General features: G+C 37.9%; 1 pseudogene across 1 annotated transcript; it reads left to right on the top strand.

The window, feature by feature from the left end:
- The first annotated feature begins 1,745 nt into the window (after positions 1 to 1,745).
- LOC118180890 (septin-2 pseudogene) lies at positions 1,746 to 13,422 on the top strand (annotated as a pseudogene). The gene is made up of 2 exons (XR_015039980.1): positions 1,746 to 1,854; positions 11,966 to 13,422. The product of XR_015039980.1 is annotated as a septin-2 pseudogene (transcript).
- The last annotated feature ends 1,579 nt before the right edge of the window (positions 13,423 to 15,001 follow it).

The raw sequence follows: 15,001 nt of genomic DNA, 5'->3' as shown, positions 1-15,001 counted from the left end.
GCATAAAAGAAATTAGACATAAAAAAACAGTTGTTGTTGCATAGCTTAGATTCTTTAGATTGGCAACAAATCCACTATTCTGCTGAGTTTCAAATGTACACAAATATGGCTGCTGTGGTAAAAAAATTAGGCTTAGCCGCACTTAAACATTTTTTAAATTGTTGATAATTCTACAAATATTGCATGCAGGTTAACTAAAGGCATAAAAACCTTAACAGGATAATATTAACAACATAATTCAATCATTTTTAAACAAAAAATGCGCAATTTACCAAAGTATAAGAATTAAAAAAACTGAACTCAGGGATCCGAATAAGAGTGGGTATATGTGTACATACATATTGATTTACTTTTGGTGCGGCGGTTTGGCACAAAAAGGGAGGTGCACAGCTACATTTTCTAGCTGCTCTGTATACAAAATTTCAACGCTCTGAGGCTACTCGTTTTTGAGTTAGGCGAGATACATACATACATACACGCGTACGCGTAGGTACAGACGTTACGACAAAAATCTCTTGCGAATCCATTTTAAATCAATTTTTTTAATTTCTTTTGGGGAAAAGAGTTCTTTTCTGTCCTTACGTACAGATTTCACTCAAAAACATCGTTAAATTGCATTCGATAGAGATCAAAATGGATATTTTCGTTGAAATATGGTACCTAGAAATTTTCGTGATTACAATACTTCCTTTATTTCGTACAAAAAAGTAAAAAGGCTAATAAAAATAAAACACAAATATGAAAGCTTTCAGATTTTACGTTACGCCCTAAGGGGCGTTTTTTAAACGCTTTCTGTGTTACACCTTCAGTTAAAAGTTTACAATTGGAAGCCCCTTGTTTTTTGGCGGTTCTTTTTTGGTGTCAGGAAGGAACAAATTAAAGATGGCCGCTACACAAAACGAAAATAAGAAGTCAGATAATCGGATAAACTCGATGTCCATGTACACATCGATCTACCTTCATTTAAAAAATTAGGAAGCTAAAACAAAGTTAAAACTATCATGGTAACCAGAAATAGGGTTTTATCGCCAAAGTTGAGCAAAATTTGTCGCTATCTAAGGGAGTATCCAATTCTACACTACAGCCCACCTTTATTTATTAAATATCATGTTCTTCTCCCTTAAACCATAAAATTCAGTTCAACAGCAATATCGCAAAATAATTTTTAAAATGATCATATCTTTAGAATTTCCGATGCAGAGACTCACGCGCTGGAGATAAAAATGTTTTTTCTGTACAACGTTGCCATCGCTCGCTTTGAAATCCTTGAGTTTGTTTCGTTAAAGTTTTAAAAAATATGAAATCGATAATAAAACAAATTCCAAATTCCAAATTTGGGCTTCCAGATGCCCATATTCGGAGGAGGATTATGTGATTCAAAATTTGATGGCTCTAGGTATCGTCGTTTTATCACAATGCGAGAAACATTCGTACATGTACGCAGATTCTTCATTATTTAATTTTTTCAAATATAACACAAGACGATAACATTTGGTGGCAACAGTTTCAAAAGTGATACGGATATTTACAGAGAATCGACGCAAAATGGCAAAATGAAATTGATGGCAATTTATTTCCAAGAGATGTGGCCGTGGTCTCTGTAGATCGTGATAACATTTCGAATTAAAATTAAAGATTTCTTTACAAAATGCAATTTCGTCTATTATTTATTTCATTAGAATGCACGCGGCTTTGTAACTTTTTTATTATTTCTTACAAACCATTACTTTTTTCCCAGTAAAGTTTAAAACTTTACGTATCAAGAAATTGGCATCATTCGTGTTTAAAGTTTTGTGTTTGTGGTAACTGACAGGCATCTTCAGTTTCTTCAACAGCTGGATTTTAAGCTCTGAAGTAAGTGACAGAATAATGATCTATAATCTAGACTTATTGCTTGTTGACAAATTATTGCTATTATTTTATTAATTTAAAAACTCGAAATATCCAAAACGTAGTTTTAAATGCAAATTAAAAGCTTAAATTTGCAGTAATGTCTAAAAAACTATTCCATCATTAAAGGGCGTTTTTAGATTTTCATTGTATTTTTAAAGTAAGTAATTGCATTTCAAGTTGTATTGCTGAATTCGAATTCAAAAATACATGAGATTTTCTTTAGGAAATATTATTTAGTTCAACACAGTACATATCACCTTCTTCTTTTTTCATCTTTCGCTCTACAGCCGATTTCCGGCCAAGGCTGTCTCAATCAGGTAGCACCTATCATAGCTAATCTTAAAAATCAATCAAAAGGCATTACAAAAGTATCGCTATTATTCAAAATTTTACAACTAGATAGATATGCATAGATTTCGAATTGTCTGCAATAACTTCTAGATACATTAATTAGTATGTCATATTGAGAAAAAAAATGGTACCTTTTTTAAAAAAAAATTTATCTTTTCTATGCAGAATGACTTATTCCAATTACTATTTTTTAAACATCTCGAAGTACTACTGATTTTAATTTTTGATAAAATTTTATTCTGTAAAAATTAATATTATTGAGAATAGATGATGAACAAGATCTTTCGGTTTCATATACGAGGTTCATATAAAATGGTTATAATGGTAATAAAATATTATTTATTAACAATAGACAAAAATACAGAAGGTAATTAAGAGTCTTACTTGCCTGTCATGTTTCCATGTAATCAGCAAATCTGTTAAGCATTTATCTGAACGTAGGACCGACTTGTTTAACCCGGCTTGGTAGAAATCCCATCTGTGAATCGAGCCAGTTCTCGATGGCTGATTTCATAACACTGTCTGAAGACGGTCTCATTTCAGATAAATGTTCCCTCAATTTCGGAAAAAGGAATTAGTCACTGGGTGCTAAATCTCGGCTATATGGGAGGGTGACTCCAGACTTCCCACTTAAACCTTTGCAGCAGTTCTTGAGTTTGCCTAACAGTATGGGGACGAGCAAGCATTGTCATGCAGGAGGATGACACAAGCACTCAACACGCTAAAACACCTGCGTCGGATGCCTTCACGTAACCTTGTCAAAATGGCACAATAACGCTCGACAGGAGCGTTATGGCTGCGCTCGAGATACTCTGTAAGGATAACCAATCACGGCTCGTACTCCAAGCGAGACCACTTTTCAAAACGTCTTGCCATTTTATTTGCTCTGACGCGCCTGCGAATTTACTGTACGCACCCTCACAAACGTTGCTAGATAAATACTACTAGCTGTCTACAGGCTGTGGATAAAGTATTCCCACCATAATAACTACTTTTCAAATGGCTGATGCTTGTAACTTTTTTTTTTTTTTTTTTTTTTTTTGTTTTTGGATCCACCTATGTGCTTTTGCTTTTATAAAAATGACTGGTACTTTCTGATTATCCTCACTCAGAAACAGAACAGAAAAGCCTCAAAACTGTGTAAATGAGACACATATACATGTAATAATTTTGATGCGTAGTCGGGATGGCAAAATGGCAAGACGAGACGGGATTCCCGCAAATCACCAGTTTTTTATTTTAGAGCTTATCAAAAATCATGCTTTTGTAACCAAGATACTTTTTAATCATACAATAATTTCCATATACACCGTTTTAAAAGTATGACGTAAGCATTTTGGATTGGACAGCATAAGCGGCGTAGAGCTCTGGCTAGAGAAAGGAATGGAATAAAGTAGTTTGATTGACTGACTGATAACTTATAGCCAGAATACCACTGAGATCAGTAGTTTATCTGGTTCAATCAAATTTATGCCGGATGGGCACAATAACATAGAACTATCTTCACATAATGTCCGCAGTAAGGAGGAGAAAGACGGATAAAGAATAGGAAGACCAGCAACGCAAGAGCTCACTAGCAAGTAACCGGCCCGGTAAAGGCGTGACTAAGTGGAAGTCATAAAATGAGTGTAGAATGTGAATAAACTAGTGAATTTAAGAAATACACAGTACAATAAATGAGTAAGATACAAAATTAAGAATGCTAATAAACACATTGGGTACATTATTTACAGGTGGGCACTATGTGGGAAAGTTCGGGTCCCTGATAAGGTGGGCCGCAAGTGGGCGCAGTTTGGCGTCCTCATTCAATATTTCGTAGGTAAAGATATCAAAATTTCTCATATGGTCACAGTTCAGAGCTTTCGTGAAGAATTTCCTGTTGATCTTATTCAGGTGCTCTTCTAGAGTGTCCAGTTTTAAGTCACAGTGCAGTGTAGCATTGCTCACAAAAAAGTGAGCATGGGTGATAAGCTTTAAGTCTTTGTTTTGCAAGATTTGAAGTCTTTTTATATCCTCCTTGGTAGCCGTACACCAGGCCGGCGATGCATAAGTCATCAATGGCCTAATTGCCGTGATATAAACTAGCCTCTTTTTCCTAAGGTCTAAGCTAGAATAATTACCCAATATAGGGATGAGACTATTTACAACAGTGAAAATTTTTCTTCTGACCTCTGTTATATGATCTCCCCATTTTAATCTTTCATTTAGCATTACTCCTAAATATTTCGCCTTACTAACTCTAGGAATCTCTTCAGAGAATAAGAAGAGCTTGCTATTAATAGTCAACTGTGTATTTTTCCTCCTTATCAATAATAATTGCGACTTGCTGGCATTAATAGCAATTCTCCAAGTCGTACACCACTTTTCTACCACTGGTAGAAGCTCCTGTAATTTCTTGATTGCATGGTGTGCGTTTGCGGACTTTACGGCTAATGCCGTATCGTCCGCATAGCACCCAAGAAAGTAATTTCTGCCAATGTGAGCCCTAGGGAAGTCATGAACATAAAATAAATACAGGACGGGCCCTAAAATGGACCCCTGTGGGACGCCTGCATTCATGGTGCGTAAACTGGAGATGTCCTTTCCAATAGCCACAGTGAATTTCCTATTAGTGATGAAAGACATAATTAGCTGAGTCAGCTCTCTATCCATAGGGAGATTTATAAGTTTATAAATAAGCCCCTCATGCCAGACGCGGTCGAATGCCTTCGCCACGTCTAGCATGAGTAAGGCGACATTTTGTTTCTTGTGAAGCGCATCCCCACAAAACTCGACGAGCCGAACCAGCTGCTTCGTTGTTGAAAGCTTTCTCCGGAAACCAAATTGTTCCGGAGGCAGTAATTCAATATAGTTTTTCAATCTGCTGTAGATTAATCTCTCAAAGACCTTTCCTAGTCCCGGAAGCAAGCTAATGGGCCTGTACCCATCTGGCTTAGTGTTATCCTTGCCGGGCTTAGGCAATAAAATAACTTTTGCGATTTTCCATTTTGTGGGAAAATAGCATTAACTAAGACACGCATTGATAATACTCGTGAATTTTGTCACAACATTGCAGGACAGATTTCTAAGTGCGTGATTATTAATACCGTCTATGCCAGGGGCCTTTTTGACTTTAAGCTTCTTTGTGATTTCTTTGATCTCACTGGGGGTAGCAGTGGCCATGTACCTCTTAGCAGTGTGGGCATTACGCCAATCCCTAACAAAGTAGCATGCCTCATTGACAAAATTAATGTCCATGGGCGTCAGGTTATGTCTGAACTGTTCTTCTAAATGGTCCGCAAGGACCGTCGATTTGTCTTTATTATTGAGAGCAACAGAGTTTTTAGTATAAATCGGCTTATTGCATGTACGCTGCCTTTTCAAGTTACGCATGAACGTCCAGAGAGTGCCATCATTCGGACTAAGATTCTGAATTTTTTCCTCCCATACATCTCTCTTATGCTCATGTATTTTCTTTTTAATTAATTTATTTAATTTGTTCATATCTCTTTTAACGTGAGGGCTCCATGTAAGGTGCCACGCTTTCCTCATCCTATTCCGGTCCTTAATCATCTCTCTAATTTCCTGTGGCAGAATGCCAGCTTTATTATTTCTTCTCACGTGTCTAGATGCATTTTCAATAGCATTATTGATTGAATCAGTGAGGGTATCAACTGCATCATCTATATCTTTCCGCGAGTTCAGAGTATCAAAGATGGGCGGATTCTGACTTCTGGAACTTATTCCAGTCAGTCGTGCGGATCATTTCATTTTCTGCCTCTTTAGTAGTGCCTATGTAAGCAATGACCGGTATATGGTCAGAGCTCAATTCGTGCTTTACTTCAGTATAAAAAGGGATTGAAGTATTTGTCAGAAGAATATCAAGAAGGTCTGCATTTCTTGGGTTCTGTGGTCTGTACGTATACTCCTCAGTAACATGCAAGGCAACTGGGTGATTATTTATAAATTCATAGAGGACCTTACCATTTTGGTTAGTTTTACGGCACCCCCACTCGGAGTACTTTGCTTTGAGATCACCCGTTAGGATATACTTATTATTGTCAGAGAGAAGTTTGGAAGGAACACTTTCCGTCAGTAGTTTCCTGGGCGGATTATAACATGAAATGAAATTCAAATTACCATATTGCGGTAAGCACACTGAGACTGCGACCATCTCATGTCCGTCGTTTCTATCTTGGCTAATCAAACAGGACTGTAGCGAGTTTCGCACATAAATTGCGGCCCCCCCACCACGGTGACTCAAACGATCGCACCTATATGTGCGGTAATTGGGCAAATTTATACGCACGCATGGCGTGGCAAAAGTCTCTGTTACAAGGGCAATATCAATATTGTGATTGTTAAGGAAGTTTAAAAATTCCGTCAACTTGTTCTGAATGGCATGAGCATTCCAGAATGCTAATTTTATGGGATCTCCTTGTGTGGTGTACCTATCCATTAAGATCTTTATTTATGGTAGTTTTGTCCTTATGAGTAGGTGCATTTTGTCCTATTTGCTGTGTTAAAAGAAAGCCGGAGCTCTTAATGACCGATACAAGCTCGGCCAGGTGTGCAAAAACAGTTTTTGCTTCCTTGATCGTGTCTGCATACAAACCAGTAGACAGGGCTTGTGCAAATGATTTATTTTCTATAACCCTACTAGTATAGACTTTTGGCTTATCCTGTTTCTTTTTAGGGAACATCTCACAACCCCTAAAGTTCGAGGTGTGAGATTGTTTACTGTTCGCACAACATGGTGGCAAGTCAGAGTTTTTATTAGGGCATTCAAAGGACAAATGTCCCTCTCCGCATCTCACGCACTTGGGTGCATAGTTGCAGCCAGTTTGCGTATGATGAAATCCTTGGCACCTATAGCATTGTAGCGTGCCCGATCTACCTTTATAATTTTCGACTTTAATTCCTAGGTCACATAAGTGAGTTTCGTTGTGCATATCTTTGGATTTGGGTTTCTTCGGCAGAGTAACTAAAAATAGCGGGAGTTTAATAACCGCCCCTTTTCTTCTGCGCGTAAGTTGCTTAACTGATTGAACTTTGTATCCTAAATCCTCTAACTCCTCTTGTATTTCTACCGTATCTGTATCTCTTAAAAGTCCTCTTATCACAACTTTTATGTCTTTATCCTCAGGAAGCGTGAAAGAGTGATGTTCCACTTTCGTGTCTTTTAAATAAGTAACAGTCTGCCTGTTATGTTCAGGGTTTCTGATGAAAATTTTAATCCCGTTATTATTCTTATTAGAGTTAAACTCAATGTTTCTCTGTTTAAGTGCCCTAGCTATGTTTTTCCAAGTAGGGTAATCTACTTTAACAGTTATGGGTGGTATCCGTGACTTTTTCACAAATTCCGCTTCTATGTTTCCATCTGAGCTTGTATTTTGTTTAGACGTACTAGCGTCCGTGTCCATACTATTGTTATCCTCACCATTAGTGGAATTTTCACTAAGTCTCTCCTCCATAGTGTTCATTTGAGTTGCGCCAGCCTGGGGAATATGAGCGTCAGTTCGCCCAGTCGGGAACGTGACCTCATCTGGATAACTGAGTGGTCGCGCTGCGTTTTCGGTTCCAGACCTACTCGCTGCAGCCTGTTTCTCAGTTCCTTCACGAGATGGCGCCACTTTATTGTGGCTGCTGACCGCAAACTGAACTCAATGTTTGTGTAATTTTACTACCTATGTCCTGACTAGGCGAGATTTTTGAACTTTTGGGAGCCTTCGGTTTGGGATTTCGTTTCAAGCTAACATCACCTTCATGTCTGGTACTGTGCTTGTACAGTTCGACAGTAAGTGCGGAGTCATCATCAGCTATGTTCGCAAGAACATCAAATTTGTTTTGCACCTCAGGAGGGTCCGATTCAGTATCGCTCAGAGTACGTTTCGTTTTTTTGGTAACAGCAGTCCAATGCATATCGTGTTGGGAGACATCAGCATGATGGGTATCAATTTCATTAGACGATAACCGGTTAGAACCGACTTGCGCTAAGCCTAGTTCAGAGCCACGTGCAGAGTTCAGACTTGCTCGTACTTTATCCGATAGGTTAGGGAGAAGATTTAATAGAAAATCCAGATCAATTCTTTCATCCTCAGTCAAAGGTAAATCCTTCTCTTTGGAAGTTAATTCCGCATATCGAGCGAAAATTAGTTTGACCAATGACATGTTGATCGAGTCCTTAAACCAGTTCAGTCATCAGGGAAAAATAGATGCAAAGAATCAGTAAAATCGCACTAAGGCCTTTTTACTACTCTTTGGCCACTTAAGACCGGTGAGCAACCTTTTATGTGCTAACAACTGATCGTAGAAGAAAAATCAAATCGACTTGGTAAAACCGAGAGCCGTGCTAAGACAACCTTCACGTGCGAGTCCGTGACCGAAGCTTCGAAGCAGTGCTTCACTTCATGAAGTAGTTTATTGTGCCAAGAGGTATTTATACTAAGTCTGATGAAATTGCAAGGACAAGCTATGATTGGTTAATTTGAGGCTGTTGGTTGGTTGGTAACGGAGGACGGGGACGCCTGATGTCTAACAGAGGTAAACAGGCATGTGTCCCGCGCCCTCCACTAACCAGGAACAACTCCCTGGGGCCTCAAGAGGCCGCCTCGGGAGCTTTTTAGGATGTTAACAAGATCATTTACATGGCCATACAAGGGCAGATTGCATTCGTTTTACCGTTTTGACATTTGTTGTTGCAATTTGCTATGGTAATTTTGCACATTCACAATAAAATTCTAATAAAATACAAATTAAATATACAGATACAAAAATACAGTTACAAAATAATAGGATCAAAATACAGGCTCATAGGGAAAAAAAATAAATAATAATAAAAAAAATAAATAAAAATAAAATAAAATAAAATAAAATAAAATAAATAAATAAAAATTTTTAAAAAAAATTAGTATTATGCATATACAGAAGAGGAAATGTTAAATACATTTGATTGTGCATTATTTGAAAGGTGTCTGTAATAGGGACTTATGTAAATTTTAGGAGTAGTCTTATGTGTCTGAGAATGTGGAACTGCATGCTGACTTAGTTAGTGTATCATGTCTTGAGAGTTTTGGTTAATGAGGAGAGCACAAATCTTGGCCCATTCTCTTGAGCTTGTTAACAACTTTGCAAATTGTATTTACTGCCGGTTTGTGCTTTATAAGGAAGCGGTGATAAGCTTCACTATTGTTGATAGGAAGAGGGAGGTGATTTCCTGCTGTCAGATGGCATTCAAAAACATAGTGGTCTGGGGAGCCTTCCGCTCCGCAGGCGCATATGTCCGTGGTTGTTATGCCATGTCTATTGAAGTAGGTCGGGAATGGGCCGTGTCCCGTAATATAAGCCGTAAGAGGAGCTATTGCAATGTTGCGTTCAGTGCTGACTTTCGGGAGATAGCTGTATGTACGTCTTCCAGTTGTGCAGTGCGTCCAGTCTTCCTGCCAAAGATTTAGGCCTTGACCCCGTAATAGCCCTTTGAGGTAGGAAGGAGGGGCTGGGATTGTGATTTTTTCAGCTTCTGGATCAGTGGCTGCTTGCTTGGCCAGGCTATCAGCTGCTTCATTTGAGGCTGTTATGTAACATAGAAAGATCTCGAATTTGGGAAAAGAGATGAATTTATGGGGAGAGCACCAAATCTAGAATCGTTAATTTTTAGATTGCCAATTTTTTTTTTTAAATCAGCTATCGTATTTTGTTATATCTTACACACACACACATATATATATGTGATATTTCGGCATCAAAGTTCAGGCATGGTTTATGCAGAGTGGTAAAGCTAATCCAAATGAAGAGGCAAGTTGATTTAGCTTTTAATGGCACATCTTTATTCCATAGCTTTAATTTAATTTGTACCGTAGATCATGCTTTACTTCATATTAAATTCTCTAAATCACATATTCAATAGTAGTTTAAACCAAATACGACTAAAACTTTATGCGCCATTACTATTTCTAACAAAGGAAAGATAGATCAAGCAGCAGCGAGATGTATAGCACAAGAGGAGAGGCGAGCTTCTGACGCAAAATGTCGCGCATTCGTTATTTATAGTAGCAGTTACGTAATAGACTAGCAATTTCTAGAAGGTACTGGTCTAGGGGGAAGATCCTGAATTGCAAAAAGTTCATTAAAAGTTGCTTGTTAGTATAGGCCTTTCAGTTATAAATACACTGGTTATCATAAATTAAGGAAAAATCACGATTACTGAAAAACTTACATGTGAATTTTAACACATAGTAAGGTATCAAATAACATAAAAGAAATTACCAGACAATTATGGTAGTATAGAAATTAGCACATGTATAAAATGAACAAATAGATGATGTCAGTTTGCTATAATAAAAGTACCTTCAGTATAGAATATAATCGCCTTTAGAAGCAATGCAGCACATTCAGCGATGTGTGATGCTTTCAATTATGCGGTCTATCAGTTCCATAGGAAGCGAGAGCCATTGCTCTTGCAAAACAGTTGCAAGCGCGGCAAGGGTCTAAGGGAGCGGATTGAGAGCAACTAGACGTCCCCCTAAAGCATCCCAAACGTGCTGGATAGGGTTCAAGTCCGGGGATCCAGCTGGCCACTCCATGCGCATAATTATTTCCTGTTGAAGATAACCACATACGATGCGAGCCCTGTGTGGCCTTGCATTGTCGTCCTGTAACAGGAAAGCATCACCTATTGCCCCGGCATATGGGCTTACATAATCATCAAGAATGTCACCTCTATAAACATGAGCATTCACGGTTCCCTTGGAAAAACATGGAGGTCTGTGCGTCCACCCAAAGAGATGCCACCCCAAACACAAACACTGCCTCTTCCCTCTTCCGTATGCATCTCTTTCACAGATGTTTGACGGATGATAACGAGTTCCAGGTTATCTCCATATCAAATAACGCCTACTATCGCGTTCTAGACTAAACCTGGACTCATCCGTAAAGAGAATAGCCCTCCATTGCTCAGGCGTCCAGTGGACATGTTGTCGTGTCCACTGCAAACGGTCCCTGCTATGGCGTGACTTGAGCGGCACGCAAATGGTTTTTCGCCTCGCATACAGACCACCTTCGTGAAGCCTTTCTACGCACAGTTGACGTTGACTCCAACCTTCCGGTGGCTGCAGCAAGGGAGGATCTAAGAAGAGTCGGAGTAGCGGTTCTATTCCTGAGTGCACATAATGTCAAATATCGGCCAACGGCGCTCGTCTTAGCAATTTGCCGTCCTTGGCTGAACCTCCTAGGTGCCGAATCTGTGATTTGAAATAGCTTCCAAAGTCTATGAATCACAGAAGGACTCACATTTTGCCATCTGGCCACTTCTGTTTGTCCTGCCTCTAGTCTTCCAATGGCTCTCTACCGTAGTTCTGCAGGCAAATAATGCCTGGAGGTCATTGTTACGACTCGGCTATCTCAGATTTCTGATGTCACTATCACAGTGAAATATGTGGTCTTGCTCTCAAACATGGACTTTTATGCTCCTGGCAGATGACGTATTCCGAGTGCAGCGCCAATAATTTTCATATTGGAGTTTTACTCAGCTACTCTTACTTGACAACATGTTCAAATTTTACACGATTTGGCTTATTTTATGCGAGTTATGGCTATTTTTGTGATTTTTCCTTAATTTATGATAACCAGTGTATATTACCAGTTTGATGGCGTACAGTATTTTATGTTTATAACAGCTAAAAATACAGTGTGATATAATTCTATGTCTGTAACAGGATCTAATTGAGCACTTTTGTTATTCCAGCATGACTGGGGAAGGAGATGTCAAACGTGATATTATTCGAGAACTTCCATTGTCGGATCGAGTAGGATTCGATACATTACCTTATCAGTACGTTAAAAAGTGTGCAGAAGAAGTCTTCGTTTTCAACATCATGTGCGTAGGCGAGACAGGTATCGGTAAAACGAGTCTAATTGCCTCTTTATTCAATATACCTTTCAATGATTCCCACAGCAACCATAATTTTCCAGAAGTGAAGCTAAAAACTGAAACACACATTCTCACAGAGAAAAATATCAAACTGAAGTTGACTGTTGTTGAAACGATGGGCTATGGTGACCAAATCAACAAAGAAAATAACTTCAAACCCATTGTAGATTACCTTGACTCTCAGTTTGAAAACTTTCTACAGGAAGAAATGAAGTTCAAGAGAGCGATGTCATCTGTAAAAGACACCATGGTCCACGCTTGTTTGTATTTCATTTGTCCCACCGGACATAACCTAAAATCAACTGATCTTATTTGTCTGAAGAGTTTGCATCAGAAAGTGAATATCATTCCTGTTATTGCTAAAGCTGATTCAGTGTCCAAGGATGAGCTGAAACGTTTCAAAGAAAATATACGTAAAGAACTTTCAAAGGATAATATAGCAATATATTCTTGTCCCACAGACGACGAAAGCACCGCTCAAATCAACGCCGCTTTGAATGATCTGATGCCATTCGCTGTTGTGGGAAGTCAAGACTTTGCCATGGTTGATGGCAAAATGGCTCGAGTTCGCGGCTATCCTTGGGGCACGATCTGTATTAATAATGAAGAGCATTCTGACTTTCCCAAACTCAAAGAAATGCTCATCATGACCAATATGGAAGACTTGAGAGAACAGACCCACAAACGTCATTACGAGCGCTACAGGGCAATAAGCTTAGAAAAAATAGGTTTCTGCTATTGGGAGAATGATGGCAAGCCCTTTAATTTGAGAGACATCTACGAGAAAAAAAGAGATGAACTCCAAAAAGAGATGAATGATAAGGAAACAAAAATAAAAGAAGCTTTTGCTCAAAAGGTCAAGAGGATGGAGGCAAAACTGAAGGAGGAGGAATGGGCGATGCATTCTAGGAATAAACAGATCAGCATGCAACTAGAGTTAGAGATGAAAAAGCTGGAAGAAGATAGAAGATGTTTAGAACTTGAAATAGCTGCATTTCAGGTGAAGAAACAAAAGTCATTTCTCAAAACAGGGAAGTCTGGTGTTTAGAAAAGTCTCATTGTTAAGTAACAACATCATAGCATTATGCATACATAGCATTCATCCTTTATTTTTCCATAAAACCGAAACCTGATTCACAGAATTCAAACTCATTTCGTATTTTATTCTTTTTTTGTGCCACCCGAACTTTACTTTTGAAACTTGACTTTTTTTATACCGCCAAAACTTATTTACTAAAAATTTCAAAACGCTGTTTAGAAATTATTTAACATTAAACATTTTATATAAGTTATATCTTCTCATTCTTTGAGTCTCACCTTCTTTGATAATATCACCTAGATGAAAATTCTGAAAGACATAAGTGAATTATCGCTATGGCAATTACAACAGAGACTTCAAAGACCTTTAATTAAATTCAGTTGGCTCACCTAATACCAGCGTGACGAGCCTAAAGACGAGAATAATGTAACGCTGCAGATAAACTCCTATAAAAAAAACTCAACTAGTAACGTAGCCTTCAGCAGGCCGAACACGCTTTGATTCTACAGTCTAAAACCTTCCAATTCCTTCTCTTTCTACCTCATTAGAGTACGCGCGAAATAGATACTAGCATTCTGGCAGAAAAACGGAAAGCGAGAAAGAGAGTAAAGATAATTAATATAAAATAACTGGCTCCCCAAACTAAATAAATCCTTACAAAATCTAAAACATGCATTTATATATATGTATATCTACCATCTTTTTTTTTTTTGTATAAATAAATATATATAGTATATATTTACACAGAAAAATAATAACAATATATATATATATATATATATATACACAGAAAAATAATTGCGTGCGTACGTGTTCGTAATAAATTGAATGCACAAGTCCTATAAAAAAGAATACAAATTTATTATTATCACAACAAATAAAACAAAATGCTTAAATTTCCTAATTTTCTCACAGTAGTTACCTTTTTAACTACACAAAACCTTCTTTCAACAGAACTTAATTCAAAACAGAGAAAGCTAATCCGATTTCATCGCGAATTCGCTACAGTAAACAACAACAGTTTTCTGAACAACTGAACTGAGATTTTTGGATCCCGCTTTTTATAAGCTTTTAAAATGCGCGAGCACATTCTGGTATTTCCTCTATTTTTCTAGAAAAGCAAAAGCTTAGAATTACGAGATTTTTGTTTATTAAACGCGCGTGCCCCTGCATTTTTCATTTTTCCGGCGTAGCTTTCTCTTCAAATTTGTCGCGCGCAACATTGCACGTGGAAATGAAACAATTTAATAATAATTCTATTTTAAAATAGCTAATTCAATACAAAAACCGTAAAACTGCCCCTTTTCAAGGACTGCACATCCCGGGCAATGCAATCTCTGGACAGGAAGCCGAACTGGCAATAATAAACATTACATCACAGTAACAAACAACACAAACAATAACTGCAATAGTAACTTAAAACAATTCAAATAATGTCATATATTAAATACAAATCAAATACTAAATACAAGTCAAATCAAATACAAAGTGCATAAATTTTACAAATTTAAAAACAAAAAGCACCATGGTCTTATACTATTTACAAAACACTTCACAATTATATACACAACGTACTATGGCCATAGTAATGAAATAGCCTGTCATAATGAACGACTTAGTGAACCATCGACAATGGTTCAACGACTTACAGATCTGAACCACGACGTCATTCAGCCTGTTTAGGACTGTATACGAACTATCCTTGTCTCCTTCACACCTTGTCTCCTTCGTTGAATTCTATGTCTAGTATCTGGTCTTCGTGTCGTATTTGGTCTTCATTTTCTCCGCCGCCAAGTTGACTGGCTCTCCTG

The sequence above is a fragment of the Stegodyphus dumicola genome, chromosome 3, assembly GCF_044657685.1.
Source record: "Stegodyphus dumicola isolate Sdum_Otavi_A_Nest chromosome 3, ASM4465768v1".
NCBI classification, from domain to species: domain Eukaryota; kingdom Metazoa; phylum Arthropoda; class Arachnida; order Araneae; family Eresidae; genus Stegodyphus; species Stegodyphus dumicola.
Note: the sequence above shows the minus strand (reverse complement) of the source record. Positions and strands in the feature narration are given on the sequence as shown.